At 42.9% G+C, this 20,040-nt stretch overlaps 1 protein-coding gene across 2 annotated transcripts in view; it reads left to right on the forward strand.

Moving 5' to 3' along the window:
• HIVEP3 (HIVEP zinc finger 3) overlaps nucleotides 1–20,040 on the forward strand; it is a 474,366-nt gene that overhangs the window by 25,976 nt on the left and 428,350 nt on the right. The gene's annotated exons all lie outside the window — the stretch shown is intronic.

Genomic DNA, 20,040 nt, shown 5'->3' on the forward strand with positions numbered 1-20,040 from the left:
TTCTAAAGGAAAGTAAACCAAGAATTCTATACCCAGTTGCATTAATTAGGGTGCTTTTGTCTGTGAGGAACAGAAAGTCGAACTCAGTTGGTATAAGCAAGAAGGAAATGTATTGTTTCACATTACGTGAAATACAGAGCTAGAGCATCACCAGGGTTGGTAAATTCCTCAGCTTAATAATGGTAAATAACAATCAAGATTCCCAATTCTTCTGTCATTCTGCTGTGTCATCCTCCACTTATTAGCTTTGTACTCAGGCTAGTTCATCTCTGGTGACAAGACGTCCACAGTAGTTCCAGGTACCACATCCAGAAACAGCAGTCTCCAGGGGAAGACAAGAATGTCTCTTATTCAGAAATTCTGATAGATTTCATGTTTTGTTGACCAAAATTTTATCACGTGCTTATTCCTAAGCAAGTCATTGGAAAGATAATAGGATAATCATGATTGACTTAGACCAGTCAGGAATTACCTTCCCCGGACCCATAGAGAGAGAGAATACCTGTACAAAAAGAAGATTCTATTATGAGAAGTATGGGGGTGAGAGTAGATGAATGCTGTGACAAGCAGTAGTGTGTGCTCTACCAGCCATGTGAACAATTAGATGTGAGAGTAAAATAAACATATTTTCAGACATGCAGGGACTCAGGAAATTTGCTTCCCACATAGCCTTTCCAAATAAGAACAATTACTGGAGCGTGTTTTCCAGCCAAACAATAAATGATCAAGAAAGGATGAAAATATTGGACAACTAAGGAGCAGATCTCGAGAGCAACTGGTAACGATCAGAAGAAGAGGTCAAGAATGTCTTCAAGAAGGAAGTGGCTTCCATTACACAAACTGTAGATTTAAGAACTTTTAAGGGCTGATGCTGGCATATGCCTTTTCTTTTCTTCTTAGAAACTCTGGGAAAAATATAAAATCATAGTCCAAATATGAAGGAAACAATAATGTGTCTTGGCTCTCAGCAGCTGATGGAGAGAAGGAACAGAGAGGCCACTTGCTCTTCACAGCTGAAATATTCTTCAAGTGGCACAGATTTCATGACAGAGAGTCACATTTCCTTGTTTGGGGCCCAATCACAATTCTTGGTTCTGCACTTTCAATCACATCTTCAATGCTGTTTACTAGTTTTTATTTTTTAGAATGAATTTAAAGACAAAGCATGGAAAATACAATTACAAGAGAGAAAGTAAATTTATCAACTTGAGCCATGCTTGGAATCAAGGAAGTGAAGTGAAGGGAAACACGGGTGAGTCTTCCCTAGTGGGAGTTAATATTGTTTAAAATGGAGAAATCAAGCAAGAGAGATGTTAAGTGTATTAGTGTTATGAAGGAAACCATCAGAAGAACTAAAAAGAGAAATGTCACTTCTAGGGCGTGGGGCTGTAATGGAGGCTGGAGTAGGAGTAATTTTCCTGCTTTGCATTTTGTACTCTTCTGCGCTAGTATTCTTTTTTTTTTTTTTTTTAAATGCAGGTGCCTGTATTGCTTTTACGATAAAAGTTTTAGGACAAATATTGGCATATTACGGAATAGAATGCTTTCTGGTAGGTGTCGTCCCTGGAAAAGTTGAGAACCTTGAACTGTGTGGAAGTGTGGTGAGTGTCCGTTGAGCAGTGCCCACCGGCTGCTGCGTTCCTGTCTGCTCCCCATCACCTCCTGGACCTCTGCTCTCATCAGAGGCAGCCGGGTCACTCAGATGTGCTTCCTGGACTAAGCTGTCCTCTGGAAGGAGACTTGCCACTCCATGTGGGTGGAGTTTCAGAGATGGGAAAAGATTCATACGACCCCTGAAAGTCTTCAAATTGCCCATCAAATACTCTGTTTACCTGGTGTGCTGGAGACTGTGCTCTCTTGCGATAAGCCCAATAAAGCTGCTGTTCCCCACACTCATTGCTATTCTTTGAGTGGGTTCTTGGTGAAACACTTGACTTGCGTTTACAAGCCACGTTCTTCCAAACAAAAGGAAGCCAAACAAAAGTGTCTTGATCTCCAGAATCCCACTCAACGTGACGAAATGCTTATAGGTGGAGAGAATTGCTGTGACTAAGCCGGGACAGGGAACAGGAATTCCCTCCCTACCTCGTGATCCCTTGAGGACATTTGCTTTTGGAGAAATGGCACGTGCAATTGCTCAGGCTTTAAAAATCCCTCCTGGCTGTCTGTAGGGGTGGGGATGAGGAGGGGCAGGGTGCCTAGACTGTATCCGTGTAAGTTGGATCCTGGACTGACTCAACTCTACTGTATTTCATAGTTGTGCTTATTACTCAGAAAAAGTCAAGTTAGACAGAAACTACTGTACACGGGGAAACACATACATCTAATGCTAAGAGGTCAGGAGTTAAGAAACCCAAGTTTAAGTTCTGCCTCTTTCCTTTTCACTGTCTGTGTGATTTATGGTAAATCACGTAACTGCCCCTCCCTGAGTCTTAGTTTCCCTATTTCCAAATAGGGGATAGATAGATAGCATTTGACTAGTGCTGTCATTCTCAAAGTGTGATCTGGGAGCCCCTAGGGGCCTCTGAGGTCCTTTCAGGAGGTCTGCAAGATCAAAACTACTTTCATAATAACACTAGATGTGATTTGCCTTTTTCACCTTAATTCTCTCACACACACAATGGAGTTTTCCATAGGCCACAGGACGTATGACATTGCAACAGATTTGATGCAAAAGCAGATTTTAGAATCTAGTTGTCTTCTATTCAGCCAGACATGAAAGAGACTTGCGAAAGTGTGGAACACCACTCTTCTCACGAAACTTGTTTTTGTTTTGGTGAATATAGTTACTTTTCGTAAAATATATTATGTTAACAAGTAATGAGGTTGTTAATGTTATTTTAATGAAATAAATATTTTAATTTTTGTTTTAATTATGAATATAGCAAATAACGGTAGATATAACTCACACAAATAAAAGTACTTTGGGGTCCTCAATCATTTTTCTTTCCCGATGTTATCTCCCTAATCCTCCCAGGATGGAATGCTGGACCTCTCTATTGTGCTCCATAGCATGTGACTGATAACATTGGCTTAACACTTAATGTGTTGTATTATATTTCATTATTTATGATTTTGGAGAAGACAAAGTGGTCCTGAGACCAAAGAGCTTCAGAATTGCTGGTCTAGTGCTTTGTACTTAGCAGGGTACTTTCCTCATATTTTTCATGGGTCCCTCCCCTCTCCCCGGAAAGACAATCCTGCAGTTTTTAGCTTGACCTTCTGTTACATCTCAGTTTTCAAACTAAAATATATTTTGGAAAGTTTGCTTCCATATGATTTGATCATTTGGAGGAAATGGGGAATGGGAAGATTGTGTGGAAACATCTAGCAATGATCCGGTGATCTTTTCTAGTGGTGAGCATTCATTTCACCCTGTTGTGACCTGAAAGCTATCTGTGTAGAACCCTTTTATGGAAAAACATCTAGAACTGGAAATTCCCAGGAAAATCATAAAAAAGAAACTCGTTATGAAAGACTGGATACTCTACCTCCAAATCACTCCTGTTGAACCAGCCAAGAAAAGATTATAGACTTTTGGCACAGTTTCACGTTTCCCACTTTAAGCTAGAAGCAAAAGTGTTGAACTTTAGTTAACTCTGATGGTTGTGCAATTTGATTAATAGTTTTAACTTTTAAACACTGGAGAAGGCTTTGTTTGGGAGAAAGTATTGTCAGATGAGTGGTGTGTTCAATTGATGGTTAAGATTTCTACACCTCACACCTTCACGACTATTCATAGTGTAGTTCTAGTAACTCACTCTTTCCTGAATGTTGGTTGCAAAACAAGACTATCAACCATTGGGATACCTTCAGAATGATGCCCTGTGGCACCAACACTAGGTCCTTGGGTGGGACACTAGAGCAACTGTCCTCCAGCCTTCTATGGGTGAGGGAAACTTCTCTGAGTTTACAAAGGTCACCCCCTCGCTTGAGTCTTTACGAAATAGAGGAAGGCTGTGCACCCCCAAACATTCATGCTGGGATTTGCCTGACTCATTTAGTCATTCAACAAATGTATATGAGTGCCTATGATGTGCCGGACACTATTCCAGGCTCTCTTGATGGACACCACAGACTGCCGTCGTACAACTTACTACCTACTAGAGAGAGATATTTAGAAAACCCTATGTATTAAGTAAATTGTATATTCTTTAGAAGGGTATAAGAACTTTGGGAAAAATAGAGCAAGGTAAGGGGAATCAGGGTTATAGGGTAGGCCTTTTAAAAAGGTGACGTTGGAGCCGAGTCCTGTATGGGACGGCGTGGAGGGGGCAGTGCTTCAGGCAGAGGGAATGGCTGCTGCAAAGGCCCTGAGGTAGAGCATCCAGGACAGCAAGGAGGCCTCTGGAGGGGTTTCCTTCCTCTCTGATACGGATACTGACCGTTTGAAAGAAAGGCTCTAGAGCCATGGGACAGCCATGCTTGCAGAGAAATCTAATATTTGAAGCAAATACATTAGGAGCTATTTTGTTTACTAAATGAGTGACTATAGCAGAGCATGAGGAAACCCCAGAATTTCTGGTCTTTGGAGGGGAGAGCTTGAGAATTTGCCTTTCTAACAGGTTCCCAGGAGATGCTGCTGCTGCTGCTTTGGTACCCCTGCTCCACAGGCAGCGGGCTTTCTCTGGAAGTGAAGTCCGTGGGACGTTTTAAGTACACTCTATTGACAACTTGTTTAGGAACATGTCCCTTACATAAATAATTTCTATTCCTCCATAACTTATACAGTTGTATGTTGTGAAGCTCAGACAATCATCCGGTCCAAACCTTTGCCTGTCGGGCAGTCGTTTTGGCTCTATTTTTACTAATGAGGCAGTTGAGACCCAGAGAGGTCCAGCTTGCCCACGTCACATAGTTAAGTTTTCAAAAAGATGCTTGGTACACAAAAGTAATGAAAATAATGCTCCCCTCTCTTCCTTATTTCTAGAACCACTGGATGTGCATGCCTTCTTAAATCTTGCCTTTTGATGGGAGGGTGCAACATTTTGTTTTAACTGAGAACATCAGAACCCTCGAGACCACGCTCTATCTTTGCCACGTTTTTAGGCCTGGAGTGGGCATTGGGCTCTGCCTATTTTGAACTCATATGCTTCTGATTTCATCCTGAGCCCTCTGATTTGTTCCCTGGTTTGCCTTCCTCTCCTCTTTCCTCCTTGGTGACGCCCAGGGCCCGCTCCCTCCCCTGGTTTGTGTTCTCTCTGTGAAGATGACTTGCTGGGAGAGGCAGCAGGGCTGTGTCCACCGTGCCTCCTCAGCAGTGGCAGTGTGGAGGGGGGACCTACGTCAAGACATGCCTTGTCACTCCACCTGGACTTAGTACTAACCTGGGACATTTGCACTGATTTGTTCCTTTTGGGGTGGCAAGATTTGTGAGACAAAAAACGACACTTTTAACAGCAGCTTAATTGAACTGCAATCTGAAGTTTGTGTCTCCCCAAAGACATGCCTGAGGCTTTTCTCTTTACTGTTCTCTTGAGATGAGAGTGACATTTTTTGCCCTAAAAAGACATTTGTTCATTAAATTGGCCCTTTTACCTCCCTGCACCTTAGTTTCCTTGTCAGCAAAGCAGGAAAGATGATCCTTCTTTAGAAAGGAGACCTTTGGAGGTTCTGGGCTCCATGGCTTGGTTCCCTGCCAGTTCAGGCAGCCTCCTGGGAGGGGCAAGCTTTCAAGATCTCTGCCAGGAAGGGTGCTTGAAGGACTTGCTTCCTAAGGCGATTTATCTGCCGCCACTGCCCTCCCTCTGGCCCCGTTGGCATTAGTATGTGTGGACAAGGACCCCTTGACTGAATTAAGGGCAGAATTCTTTGCAGAGGAGCTCAAGGCAAGCATTCATTTCTCTTAGGTTTTTTTCTTTGGTATGATATTATCTTTGAGAAGCCGGTTTTAAACCTTAATTTCTAGATAAGTCACTAATGTTAAAAAAAATTAGCCAGCCATGAGAAAAAACCCCCAGAAATTCCTGGAAGGCAATAGTGAATGATACTATTAAAATTTGCAATCTTGTATTAGGATCTGGATAAATGTCTTTCTTGTCCTCACCGTCCAGCCACCACGTGTGGGCAAAATGCCAGAACCGTTATGCTCTGGACCTCGCCCCAGGCAGGAGGGGAACATCTCTCATGGCTCAGTCCGCTGTGTGAGCACATGGGCAGGGTGGGTGGGGGAACCTGGAGCCAGAAGGACATCTGGACATTCCCCTTCTGGGCTGCAGACTTGGATATAAGAGAGCGGAACCCTCTGGGCCTGTCTGTCTGTCTGGTCCATGGAGGGAGTTCACAGATCCGGAGCCCCCAGGGCCACAGCAGGCCCCACTGGATCAGTGGTCAACACTGGTGGTATCCAAGCTCCACCTCCAGAAATACTGGCTGAGTTGGCTGGGGCCTGGCATCTATATTTAAAGGCACCCCCTGGTGATTCTAAGGGGCAGCCGGGGTTGAGAACACAGTGTTAACAGGGAACCTGACCACCTCTGAGTCTGCTTTTGCAGGTCTCTCTCAGGGCCGGTCTTAATCTTTCCTGGCACCTGGCAGGTGGAGGGATTTCCCAGCGAGTGAGGCTGTCATGTGAGCGGGTGGGTGGAACTCCTTGACGGGTGTTATTTGTCACTCCTTCCTGACTGACAGCCGCAGGAGTCTGGGCCTCTGAGAGGCCGGGGGAGGTGACAAGGCCCCTCTAGTTACTGTGGCTGCTGGGCCATCTGGGTCTGTCTCGCTGAGGCCTCTGTTCTGAAGGTGTCTGTTGATAGGCACTGCGGTGGGTGGCAGGGGAGGAGGAGGTAATTTGGTCCTGTCTTGGCAAGATGTCCTCTGCGTCAACGGGCTGTGCTCAGACAGTTGCTGATTGTCACATTGTGTGTCTGATGCTTTTCCTTTTTTAAAAAATAAAGACTTACTGTTTCTAAAGAGAACTGGCAATCAACCAGAAAAGTGTGAATTTAAAGCCTGTTTAAAGGGGGAAGATACTTTTTGCAATTTGGCTACTTTTAATACGAGCAGGGGCACGGGTACCCATCAGAACAGAGGCAGGCCATGCGCTGGGGCGGCGTCCTGGAGGCCCCCTGCCAGGCCTGGGTTATCCCTCCAGTTGATGGACTGTGGGAATTTTCTGGGGGTCCTGGAAGAGGGGCCACAGCAGGGTGGGCAGTGGTGGGACATTCAAGAGACTTAGGCTGTAGCTATTTACCAAACAGTCAAAAATACGTTTCTGTATTTTACCAAGCAGTACGCCTATATGGGCTATCAGGCCTACTTGTAAAGATACTAAAAATGTTGGTTCACCTCAGCTAGAGTGTAGGACAAACCAGACCTGGAGGGAAAATACTGGGAGAGGATGGCTGTGTCTGTCTGGTCACGGTTGTGTGTGTCCTCAGGATCTAGCCCCGGGCTTGGCACACAGTAGGTGCTCAATCAATGCTTGATCACGGAACCTGGTCTTTTAGCCCTTGTGACTCTCCTAAGTATAGGCGGCCACAGATGCCTCAAAATTAAAGAAACACTGTTGAGTGTGACAATGTGCCGACGCTGCGTGGGGTCCTTGTAGAAGGGTTATCCCCAGACACCAGGCTGCCTTCACGGGCACAGCATCTGTGTGAGGGAGAGGATGTTTTCATGCACTAGCGTGGGAGGAGTCCTTACCTGGATTAGGTAAATTAGATCACCCCCAGCCTCTCTAGACCACGGGTCCCCATGTTCCAGCCAGTGTTGGGGCTCCGCTGACAGGTCCATGCCTCTGAGCTGGCGGTTTGGTGTCCGGATTATGTTATTACCTCTGCTTATTTGTTCTGTTGCCGGTTACTTTGTGTCAGTCGGGTGTTCGTCGCTGTCACTTGTTCTCTGTGCCCTCGCTCACTATTTTTGCTTCATGATCTGTCTTGAGTGGAGGCACTGAGTCTAACCTTGGGCTTAAGAGCACAGATTCTGGAGCTGGGCCACCTGGGTTCAAGTCCAGCCGTGTGTGGGTGTGGCCTGTCTGCACGCTGGCTTCCCCATCTGTCATGGAGATGATAATGGGTCCGGCCTCACGGGGTTGTTCAAGTATTACTATAGGTAACACACTTAGAACAGTGCCTGGAACATCGTAAGTGCCACATGATGCTCGCTCCATTCATCATTTGACTTAAAAGACCAAATTTCAAATATGCTGACATAAGAAACAAGAGTTGAACCAGGTGAGTCTTAGACTTAGGGGTGTGGTTGGGGAGTGACTGGAATCCTCTGGTTCTCTTTTGGAATCCATTTGACCATTTGGTGACAATCTTTGCCTGTCAGGAGGGTCTTCTAGGTGTTTTTAGTCTACTTCTTCTCAGTGTAGATTGTGGGTGGGCTGTCATCTCCTCGCAGTCCTTCCAGGTTACTGTCTGGAGGACTGTGATGCTGTGTGTCCATTGTTGAGATGGAAGAACTCCCCCCCACATATCTGGGAGATAAAGTGTGATAGTTCTAGCTGTAATGTACTAAGCATACTCTTCTTTCCTCCTTTTCTTCCTCCGGGAAGCTGCTCCTTTACCTTGTGTGGTCCTAGTGGGGCTGTCGATGAAGGTGACTTGTTCTGCCTCCTGCCCCCACGTGGGCATGCGACCTGTGCTGGGCCAACCCTACCCTTACGTCCCTCCAGTCACAGTGGTTGGTTTAGGGATGGGCATTTGCCCGTCTAGGCCACAAAGATGCCTCCCTGAGGCTCTTCTACTAGATCTAGTCGGGGAGACTGCTCTCTTCATTTATGTTAGCAAGCTGTAAGGATGTTGGCCTAGGGCTGCCAGAAGCTCTCTTCCTGTGATACGGAAAGAGTCTGTGTCTACAGCAGGAAAGAATGAAGCTTACATTCAAAGAGAAGCAGATACAAGCAGAGTAGAAAAAGAGAAGCAGGCAGACATAGAAACATGAGCACATCATTTGAGCACCTAGATCCAGCTTTACCAGAGCCAGTCTACATACTAAGCTTCTCAATTATGTGAGTTAATAAGTTCCCATTTTTTTGCTAGTTGGCATTAGGTTTCCGTCAGCTGCAGTTAAAACTATCCTGACTAGCAGAGTCCGGAAATGTTCTATGATACTAGATTTTCTAAAATGCCCTGATATGGCCTCATAAGAAAAAGCTGAAAAAAAGGGTGGATCAACTTGCTATCTGTCTTGACTCTCTTGATGATTTAAGAGTGAGTCACCAAGGCACTTTTCCTGTGACTTGATCACTATCCCTATTGGACCTTATAGCTAACTCTGTCTTCCTTTGTGTCCGTCTCTTTGGAATGCTGTTCTCTCTGACTTCTGAGCTTCTTGATAGCTTATTTGTCATTTGGAGTTCCGCTCAAATGTTTCTCTTCTGAAGCCATCTTGATCCTGCTGGTCAGATCCTTTCTCTGGCTTCCCACAGCACTTTAATTTTTCTCTATTTGTCTCAGCTTGGCTTTATGTTATAATTAATTGTCCACGTGCCCCATTTGTCCTCTGGAGTTATCGTGGCTTTGAGATCTGATGGCACTGGTTTGAATGTCCTTGGATGTGAGGTACAAATCCGAATGACTCCTGATTCCATCCTGGGGGGTGGGGCTGTGGGGAAATGCTTATAAAAAATTCACCTGTCTCCCTCTAGCACTTTTAAGGGTTAATTTTTATATTTACCTCTTTGCTCCAATTCTAATTTCGTTTGATTTAAGGAGTGAGAATGGGGACTCAATTCAAGGAGTTTAAAATAAATTATTATGGAGGATTTTTACTTTTTTATTTAGTTGGTTTGTATTTTCTACAATGAGCATGTGTTCCTTTTGTAGTTAGAAAAATGTATTAAAAACAGTAAAAATGATTCCCAGTTATGTAGACGGGATCAAAATAAGCTTGGCGATATAGCATGCGGGGAGTGCTAATGACAGCTTATCTTCCAATAATCTTCTCGCACTAGAGAAGATATGAGCAAACCATTTATTAGCTGATGCTTGATTATGTCAAATTATTTCAAATGGTCGATTTTAAATGCTCAGACCTCAAATAAGGGCTTATGATCTGATTTTCAACAATTAGTTTTGGCGTCCAACACTACTGAATATCTATCCTTCATTTTACATTTGACACAACTAGCCGCACACACGAACTGCTTGCTCTCAGGGTATTAAATATATGCTGGGTGGTGTACAAACATCAATTTAAGATAGAAGGCAGAGGCCTGTCTGAAATGCTCAGTATTTTCAAAGAATATGTAAAATTGAGCACAAATCATGAAGTCATGAAGATATACATTTGCTTAATCCCCTCACCCCCCTTTGATAAAATGCCCCAAATATCCAGAGTTGAAGGTGGAAGGAAACAAATGGTGATGGTCGGTTTAACGGGGCAAAATGCAGCATCCAGTCTCCTGACTGTACGATAATAAGACAAAAATTATTTAATATAATACTTAGTTTAGAGAAAATTCCGACAGAATACACATCTTTTTTTTTTTTGACATGAAATGTAAACTGAACATATTGTGTTCATTTTTATAGGATATTGGCTTTCCTTTTTAAAATTAATCTTATATTTACCCCTTGCTAATCCTTATTTTTAGTAGAAAGGCTTTTAACACTCTAGGGGGGTTTCGTTCATTGACGTTGAGCCAGAGTACCTCAGGATGGTTTACAAACACATCCGTTGAAACTGCTGACTTCTCCAGTTTTGACAATTTACTAAACAGATGTAACAGGTAGTTCAATTTAGCCACTGTATAGAGAGTAATCATTTAGCACAGTTTGATATTTAACATTGCAGCTTAACCATAAAAAATACAATTTATGCTAATATGTTCTATTCAGACCTGTTTCCAACAAAGCCTACAATTTAGCCACTTTGAGTTCTCTCAACTGCTGTTTACTAATAATGCTCGATTTCAACAGGAAAAAACATTCCTTCAATTCAAACAGCATGGGAAACTCGTATTTTGAGGGACGTTAATCATTTGGTGATTCTTTAATCCTTATTATAAAAGTTGAATGTAATTTTCACATCCCCTCTGTTTTCTGTCTTCCCGTTGTGTTCTGTTTCGGATCCTTACAGAATTAAACAAGTATAGAGTGTTGGCAGTTTATGCAAGGGATGCGTTCCTAAAGCACGTAATTCAAAACTTGCACAGTTTGGGTATAATTTTCACTGAGGAATAAAAATAAAGTAGGATTGCCTTGACGAAACTGCATAAAAAGAGGATACATTCATTGTTTTATATGACAGTATTTAAAACTGACATAAAATGTGACTGCACTGTGTATCTTTTCCCTCTTCTCTCTCCATGTGGGTGCGGAATCGTTAGACCGTTCATCTCTTTGTTCATGCTGCTGAGTCAAGAATGGGAGTGGAGCTCCTCCCTGCATACTTGTTATGGAGCAGCCATGACAGGAATGATGATGGGACAGTTTTAAAAACATGTCACAAAGTCATTGGCACTCCTTCCACTGAGAGGTTGCTCTGTGCCCCTTCCTCTTGAATCGAGACTAGCTGTGATTGCTTTGACCAATAGTGTACAGTAGAAGTGATGCTATGTGACATTCAAGGTGTAGTAGGCAGAATAATGTCCCCTCCCTCTCCGTAGATGTCCATGTCCTAACCCTTAGCACCTGTGAATATGCTACCTTATGTGGCAAAATGGACTTTGCTGATGTGACCAAGTTCGAGATCTTGTGATGGGAAGACTATCTGGGTGTGCCCAATGTAATTACAAGGGTCCTTATTAAGAGGGAGGCAAGAGTGTTAGAGGCAGAAAGAGATTTGAAGATGTTATGCTGCCGGATTTGAAGACAGTAGAAGGGACCGTGAGCTGAGGAATGCCACTGGCCCTCTAGAGGTTGGAAAAGGTAAGGGGATGAATTCTCCCCTCGGCTCTCCAGCAGAAATGGAGCCCTGCCCACACCTCAATTTTAGCCCAGTGAGACCCTCCAAAACTGTAAGGTAGTAACTTTGTATTGTTTGAAAGCACTAAGTTTGGGGTAACTTGTTACAGCAGCAAAGGGAAACTGATACACAAGGAAAGGAAGGCCTGGTTCTCTTGGACCATTTGTTCTTTCTCAGGATGCTTCCTGCCTGGACTCTCCCTCTTGGGGCCATGCTATGAGCAACCCAAGCCACATGAAGAAGCTGTGTACGGGACCACTGGTCTGCAGCTCCGTGGGAGCCCAGCCCTTGAGCCATCCCAGCCCAGGGGTCAGCTATGTAAGGGAAGAAATCTCTGTATGATCCCAGCCCCCAGCCAATTGAGTTACTTCCAGCTAAGACCCCAGATGTCATGGCACAGAGACAAGCTATCTCTGCTGTCCTCTCCCAAATCCTGACCCACAGAATCCATGAGTTTAATAAAATGGCTGTTATCTACACCAGTGAGTTTGGGTGGTTTCTTGGGGTAAAGGAGGAGGCGAGGCTATGTGAACCAAGGCATAATATCTCATTGCCCAGAGGCCAATGCGGGTTGGCCTCTGGTCATAGGTTAATGTTACAAGCTGGTTTGGACTGATGCTCTGATGGGGCTGAAAGGGAAAGAGATGGACCCAAGAAATCCAAATCGTCAGGTGGCTTGGTGTGGACCTTGTGTCCTAGAGACACCAAACTGATGCAAAGCCTTTCTGTTGAGAGCCTCAGGGTTGGGACGCTCAGTCACACTGCATCAGTTAGGGTGATCTTGGGAGCAAGAAGCAGACACCCTGGATCCCAGTGGCTGATAATATAAAGATGTCTACTGTTCACGTACAAGAAGCCAAGAGGGAGAGGAAGCCAAGAGAGGATGGGTTTAGCAGCTTTACAACATCCTTCTACTCCGCCATCCTTAGCATGTTGATTTGTCTTCTGCAGGCTTATGTCCTCACAGTGATAAGCCCAAAAGGATGAGGGTGGAGAAAAACATGCAGCCACTTTAAATGTATGACCACTAGCCTCAGGTGGACCCTTATGCTGCCTGACAATTCTACACTGTTTGCTAGTCCGTGTACTCCTCATTCCTTGATTCACTTGGCAAATACTGATTGAGCTCCTGTGTATGCCAGGTGACTATTTCTCGTTTTCTTCTCTTTCCACACATTTCCAACATGTCCTTTCTTGCCTTCACTCTCAGTTGATGACCTTGTTTCCTGTTCTCTAAGAGCATAGCAGCAATCAGAAGAGACCTTCCTCACTGCCACATTTGACAGCATCTGCACCTATACCCCAACCCGTGCCTTCCTGTCTGACTGTGCGTGACCTGGCTGTGTCCTTGTTGGAGGCCAGTCCTGCTACTTGTGCCCTAGACCCCAGCTCCTCTGACCCACTTAAGAATATTGTTCCAGAAGTTGTATCCTTTTCCTCTTTCATTATCAGTTTTTCCTTTATTACTGGATTATTCTTTTCAACATACAAACGTGCTATAATCTCTCCCATCTGCATCTCTCTTCATCCTTCCTTAAGCCCACCTCCATCCTTCATTTTGCTCAGGATAATACTTTTGGTGCCTTAATGAAAATATTTAGTTTGATATGTGTATATATAGCTATATATATGTGTATATATATATTTATGGTATATATACACACAGGCATATCTGATATCTGAATCAACTTTCTTTTGGTATTTGCATTATATATATATTTTCCCACTTTCTATGTCTTTTTATTTCACATGGGTCTTTTGCAAATGGCATACACACAGCTGGATTTTTTTTTTTTTTCTATTCAGTCTGACAACCTGACTTTTAGCTGGAATATTTAGTTCATTCGTATTTAATGTTACCTCTGATCTGTTTGGGTTTTCATCTCTTTTTTGGGCTTGCTATTTGTTCTGCCTATTTCTGTGTTTTGTTTTCTTTCCTTTCTTCCCTCCTTTTTGGTTATTTCATATCATTCCATTTTTTTCCTTTTCTGATTCTGAACTTACGCACTCTATTTATATTTTTTTAGTGGTTGCCCTGGAAGTTACAACGTGCATATTTCACTCATCAAAGTCTAAAATTAATTAATAAATATCTTTACCCTCCTCCTGAAGGAAGCAATGACTTCAGAACACTTCAACTCCCTTACCTCCCTCCTGATTATAAATTATTATTGTCATACATTTTGTTCCTATTTTTTTAAAACTCATGAGACATTTTTGCTGTTTTATGCAAATAGCATTAATTTAGATTTATCCACAGCTTTGTTACTTTCTCTGCTCTTCTTGTACCTCAGATCTTTCATCTGGGATTACCTTTCTTCTTCTTGAAGAACAAGCTTTAGCATGTCTTTTAGGGAGTATCTCCTGGTAGCAAATTCTCAGCTTTTGTTTGAAAATGCTTTTATTTTGCTCCCATTTACAAAAGATGTCTTCACTGAGAATATAATTCTAGGTTGGCAATTGTTTTCTTGATACATTGAAAATATTTTGTGGGGATTCTTTGAGGCCTAAGATGAAGATGCCCTTTCTAGAGGGGACTTATTTTTGCTTCTGCCAGGTGCGTAGGATCAGTCCTGCTCTAATATCATTTTAAAATAAATTTAGACCTTGATTTTTCTTTTTTTTGCCTACACAGGTGACAGAAATTTGGGCAGCAAATTCTTGCCAGACGGTCTTTTCTTTTTCTCTATGTATCCTTCGTGTTCATCCCTTAATTCTCTGCAGGTCTCTGCTCAAATGTTACCTTATCCCGGAGCCTTCCCTGACCACGTGATATAAAATACTATCCCTGTGTAGCACTATCTTCCCATCTCACCTTATTTTGTTCATAGTACTTATTACCATATAGAATGCTCTGTAATTACTTGTTTATTTGTTTATTGAGTCTCTCCTCTCACTATCTTGTGATTGTCAAGAGGGTGAAGATTTTGGTTTCATTCATTGCTATTTCCTTGTGCCTAGAATGATGCCTAGCACATTGTAGACACTCAAAGGACAATTTGTTGAATGTATGAATGAATGGATATTATCTCAGGTACTCAGAATCCTTTAGACATGATTCAATAGAGTACAACAGGCAGATTTTTGTTGATCAGAGAGATTGGTAGTACAAAGCAGCATCTAGAATAATTTATTGCCCTTTAGTGGTCTACCTAATTAAAAAATAAAACCCCTCTCTCTCCAACATTAACTCATTTTTTAAAACATCACATTTTAAATATATTTAATAAATAGTATTCATTTAGTACTTTGCCAGAAGGGCAGTATCTTAATAAATAATTTGTTAAGTGGGCAGTGATTAATTTGTGCTAAAATTTTCCTATTCAACATAAAAAATTGTATCCATGTCAGCAAAGCTGTGCCACTTGTTAAATACTTACAGAACTTCAATATTATGTATTGAGGCCTTGCTGTTACGAAAATGAATGTGATACTGTTTTTGTTAAAATAATATTCTGTGTCTTGTGCAAGGAAAACCCTGCAGATTACTTTAGTTCAGCATAAAAATTGTCCTCCACTTCTGAACATTCAACTACTAGCTATTTAAATAAGCAGGCTCTTCTGTCAGAGATTTCCTACATTTTAAATTCTGAAGGCGTCTTAGACAGCAGGTTGCTCCGTCCTCTTGGCTTTACAGATGAGGAAACTGAGGCACAGATAGTATGACTCGAACCAGATCACATAACAGAATTGGGTAAGGGATCCTGGTCTTGGCTCAGCCGACTTCCCATCCACTATGGCTCCTATTCTCTAAAGATCTTCACTTTGAACTAGAGAGACTAAATCTGTGACAAGTTAAGCGCGAATGGATCACTTTTAAACAGACTTTTGTATTCGTAGAAGAGAGTTGGTCCCTTAGCCCTGTGCTGAAAGTTTTGCTAATGTGTTAGGAGGCAAATTTACCCCACAGCCGACTGGACATGAGCAGATATTTGACACAGGTCTCCTTTGAGCCACTGTCCTATGAGGCTAAGTGGGATGGTGTTGCTATTCCCTCCTTCTGGCTATTGCTGTGCCTCCCACTGCGCCATCTGGAAAGCAGGAGGAACTCAGCATTTCTCAGATTTAGGAGAAATATTTAGTAGACCATTCAAGTTCTTTCCCATGGCCTACAAGATTCTATGAGATCTGGCCCCCGCCTACTTCTTGGATATCATCTCGTGCTCCTGTCGTCTTACTATAATCCATCCTCTCCTCGAACTTACCACATTTTTCATAGCTCATGTTCCCTCAGCCTGGATCTAGCTATCCATTCCTCCCATGGCTGGCTCCTTCCCACCCTTCGTATCTCAACTTAGAGTCTCCTCCTTGCAAGGGCCTTCCTTGCCCCTCTGTCTAAAGCAAGTTCTCTTGTTCTCCAACTCAGCCCCTTGTTTATTTCTCACATAGCACCTGTGGCCATTTGTAATCACTTTAGTTATTTGTTTATTCTCTGCTCCTTTACTAGATTATATGCCCCAAAAGGGCAGGAAACTTGTTTGTTTGGTTCAGTGGGCCTACAGGCTGCCTTGCATACAGAAGGCGTTCAGTATCTGTTGAATCTGTTGAATGAATATATAATGAAATGACCCTCAGTTAATTACCTCTAAATTCTATCCTGTGGCTTGCACTGGACTTTCCCCTTAATATCCATTCATTAGCAAAATCGGATCTTTCTATTAGAGGTGAATGTGCTTTTCCCTAATAAACAAAACTCTGCTGTGTGTCCTCCATGGTTTCTCTTTAAACTCCTTATCCTTTTCCTCTGCCTTCTGGCTGATTTTTTCCCTCCTCTTAAGTCAGAGCTCCTCACCATAGATTTCATTTTCTGGAATGTTAATTCTGCCTCTGGATATTTCTCATGCATTTTCAGGTTCTGCTTTCAGGTTTTTCTTATTTCTCCCTTAGCTCTGCCATGTCAACTTTGATCTGACAGCTTTGATGTCTATTTTTCTTTTCTGTACGGGTGATATTCCTTTTAAGTTTCCTTAAGAGGACAAAACATTATTTCGATTCTTCCCCATAGTTTTGCTTGTTGTTGTTGTTGCAGAACTCTTATTTGTTGTCTGCTTGCTTATTTTTACAAGGAAAGTTCTAACCAGGCCTATTATTTGGTGAAAAAGTAGTTTGAGAACTTTTGTCTCGATTCCTCTACTTCCTCACCTGGCTGTGCTCAATCCTCCCCTTTGCGAGAGTCTGCATTTTTGGATGTGTCCTTCCGCAGCTGGGGGAAGGTGGGTCTCTGGCTGAGCCCTTCAAGAGGGTCGTCATCATCAGGCAACTTGGTTTGTTTTTTTCTCTCTTTCTAATTAAAAACAAAACCTCCAGGAGCCCCTCAGCCGCTCCGAGGGAGGTGGATGTGGCATCCCAGGGGATCTTTCTGGCTTTGGTGCCCTGTGCCGTCCTGCTTGGGGCTGAGCCAGCCACGTAGGAGAGCAGAACTTGTGATTCTAGAGGTTGGCTTGTGCGTGGCTGTCTTTTTTCTTCCCCACCCAGCTGCACCTTCATTTGCTGTTGCTATTTTCTGCTAAGACAGATAATCTTTGGTGGTTATTCTCCCATCCCTTTCCTCCCTTCTCATTCACAATCCAGGGAGGAAAAATTAGCTATCTACCTGTCTATCTAAATTATCTGTGTGTCTACACTTAACGAAAAGGATAACAAAGTGTGCACCACGTTTTGAACTATTGAGTGTGTTCCTTACTTTATAACATTTGCTCTTATCAGTTAAATTTGCTGTGTGTGCGTTACTGACATCTAGCTCTTGCTTTTGATGGGTGATGGTTACATTGTAAGAGGAAATTTTAGATTGAGTTTTAAATGCATAGTAGGTATCAGTGAAAACTTGTGAATAAGTACCTCTTCCTCCTTCAGGGAATCACTCATGCCGATTTTTTGTTTTGTTGGCATTTATTTGGTTCAACCAACATTTATTGGGCACCTGTTTGTATCAAGCAGAGCCCTGAGACTACCAAATGGTCCCTCTCTGTCTTCCAACTTGTCAAGATCTATTTGTATTTTAACTATTTTTTCCTAAATTGGCAGGTTTAATGATACATTTTCAATTCTATCACCTATTCTGTCATCCAGTAATTAATGAAAATGTTAAGTAGTACCGGGCAAGAACTGATGCTTGTGGAACTATGTTTGTTACATTCCCCCAAGCTGACATTCACACTGACCTGTTAATCAATTTTGCATTCACTGGGTATGTAAATTATAGTTTCCCAGTTTCATGATGGGTAGGTCATACAAGAAAAAACCTATGGCATTAAATAAATTCCTCTCCTTGAAGGACAAGAATCATCAGATTTATTCTCAGAACCATGTTGATTTTTACCCTGGCTGTAGCTGTTTATTAAAATAAGCTGGGGCTGGCTTCATGTTCCCAGACTTTTGAGTGCTACAGTAGGTGAGGGACTTCGTTCCGTGAATACCTTTTACTGTTTTGGTATGTGAGGAAGAAGAAAAGCAAAATTTAAGGAGAAGGATTTTGTTATCTTTGAATTCCTTCTTGAATTCCCATTCCTAAAACTTTAGTAATAGTTGTCACTCAAGGAGATTCTGACCTTTCCAGCCCCTTTGACATGAATGACAGATACGGCTCCAGTTTCAATGCTGTATGTTTGCTGTTAATTAAAAACAAGCAAACGAGGAAAGCTTATAAAATACCACCATAAAAAAATCCATTTTGGAAGTATATACTTCAAAGCACGTATGGGGGTACTTACAAGTTGGGTAAATATACTCCCATCTCCTCATCTCCTCATTTTCAAGAAGTAAGCATTTCTTTACTTTTAATGACTCACCTTGGAAATACCTACCCATCTCTTTTAAAAAATTTTACATAGCAGATTTCCTTTCAGTAGTTCTTCTGGGGCAGCCCCTACCCCGTCATGTTTCAGCTTTCCTTCCCTTTGCACATCTTCAGCGAACTTGTTGAGTGACTGAAGTACCTGATCATTCAGTGGTGACAGCAAGATGCTTCTGAGATGCGTCTTTATCCTGTGCCTTAAAGGTGCTAATTGCTAGAAGGAATTCAGGCCCTAAAGGTGGGAGGAAACTGTAGATCTGGTCCTACGTGCATTCCCAGGGCAGAATTAAAGGCCGGGTTACAGTAAATGCACATTTGTGGAGTCTGCCAAACTTAAGATGTTTAAGTTTTAGAAACATCATTCCAGCACGAAATGGGTTGTATAGCAGGGCCTGTGCTAAGCCAATGGGGATAGGTGTGCTCTCTGAAGGAGAAATACAAAATGTGCATCTTGCTTTGTAGCCACTTTCAGCAGGCTTTACCCTAACAGGAGCGTTGACACAAGAATGAAATCCTGGCAAAGTGCAGTTTCTTTTCCCTCCAGAGAAACTGAGTCTTTTCTTAAAGTATCATGAGAACTTCATTGTACCACCTAGCTGTCTGTGACCATGCTTACTTTTCTAATAGTTCCCAGACACCGGTTCGTTATTAGGTTGGTATAATGTGAAATGGAATATTTTCTTTCATAGTTTCCTTTCTCTTCCCTCACCTTGCAGAGTATGTGGAAGAAAGGGAATCCCAGAGGGATGCCTCCAGGGGTGGAGCAGTGAAAAATGATTTGCATATGAAATAAAATACTATTTTCTTTTCCTTTAGTGCCTTATGTTCTCTCATTAATCCTCCCACAGCTTCTGGTAGCAGATAAAATCTCTATTTTACATATGAGGATGGGGTGGGGGTGGGCCCTAGTGGTCACGTAAGTTGTGGGAGGTCACAGAACTAGTGAGGTGTATGGTAGGGGTCGATGTGGGACCTTCTGTGTTCAGCCCCATCTTCCTTGTCCAGACGTGAGCCTGTAACCGAGGTCTGCAGTCCGCCCTCTGTTCCCCGGCTCAGCAGGGGTGAAGGCAGAGTCCTCCTGGAACTGTGGACTTTGTTTTCTGATGAGGCTTTTTTCCAATGATGTTCTTTGGACGTCTTACCCAACTGTCCTGGATGCTGAGGCCCTGCAGAGCTGCCTGTAAGAGCTTGTTGCCTTTGGGGCAGCCAGCCTTCCTGTCACCCGTTCTTTGCTTTCCACCCTCATGGCTGCTCCATGAGGGAAGGGCTTCCCTTCTCTCCTGGCTCCTGTGCCCAGTTGGCCAGAGCCCACCCACATGTTGTAAATGGCTCAGGCCTCTCCTCATGCGGGGCAGTGGATCCCTGTGTGCCTCTGATCCCGGCTTCCCTCA

This window comes from Equus asinus, chromosome 5, assembly GCF_041296235.1.
Source record: "Equus asinus isolate D_3611 breed Donkey chromosome 5, EquAss-T2T_v2, whole genome shotgun sequence".
NCBI classification, from domain to species: Eukaryota; Metazoa; Chordata; class Mammalia; order Perissodactyla; family Equidae; genus Equus; species Equus asinus.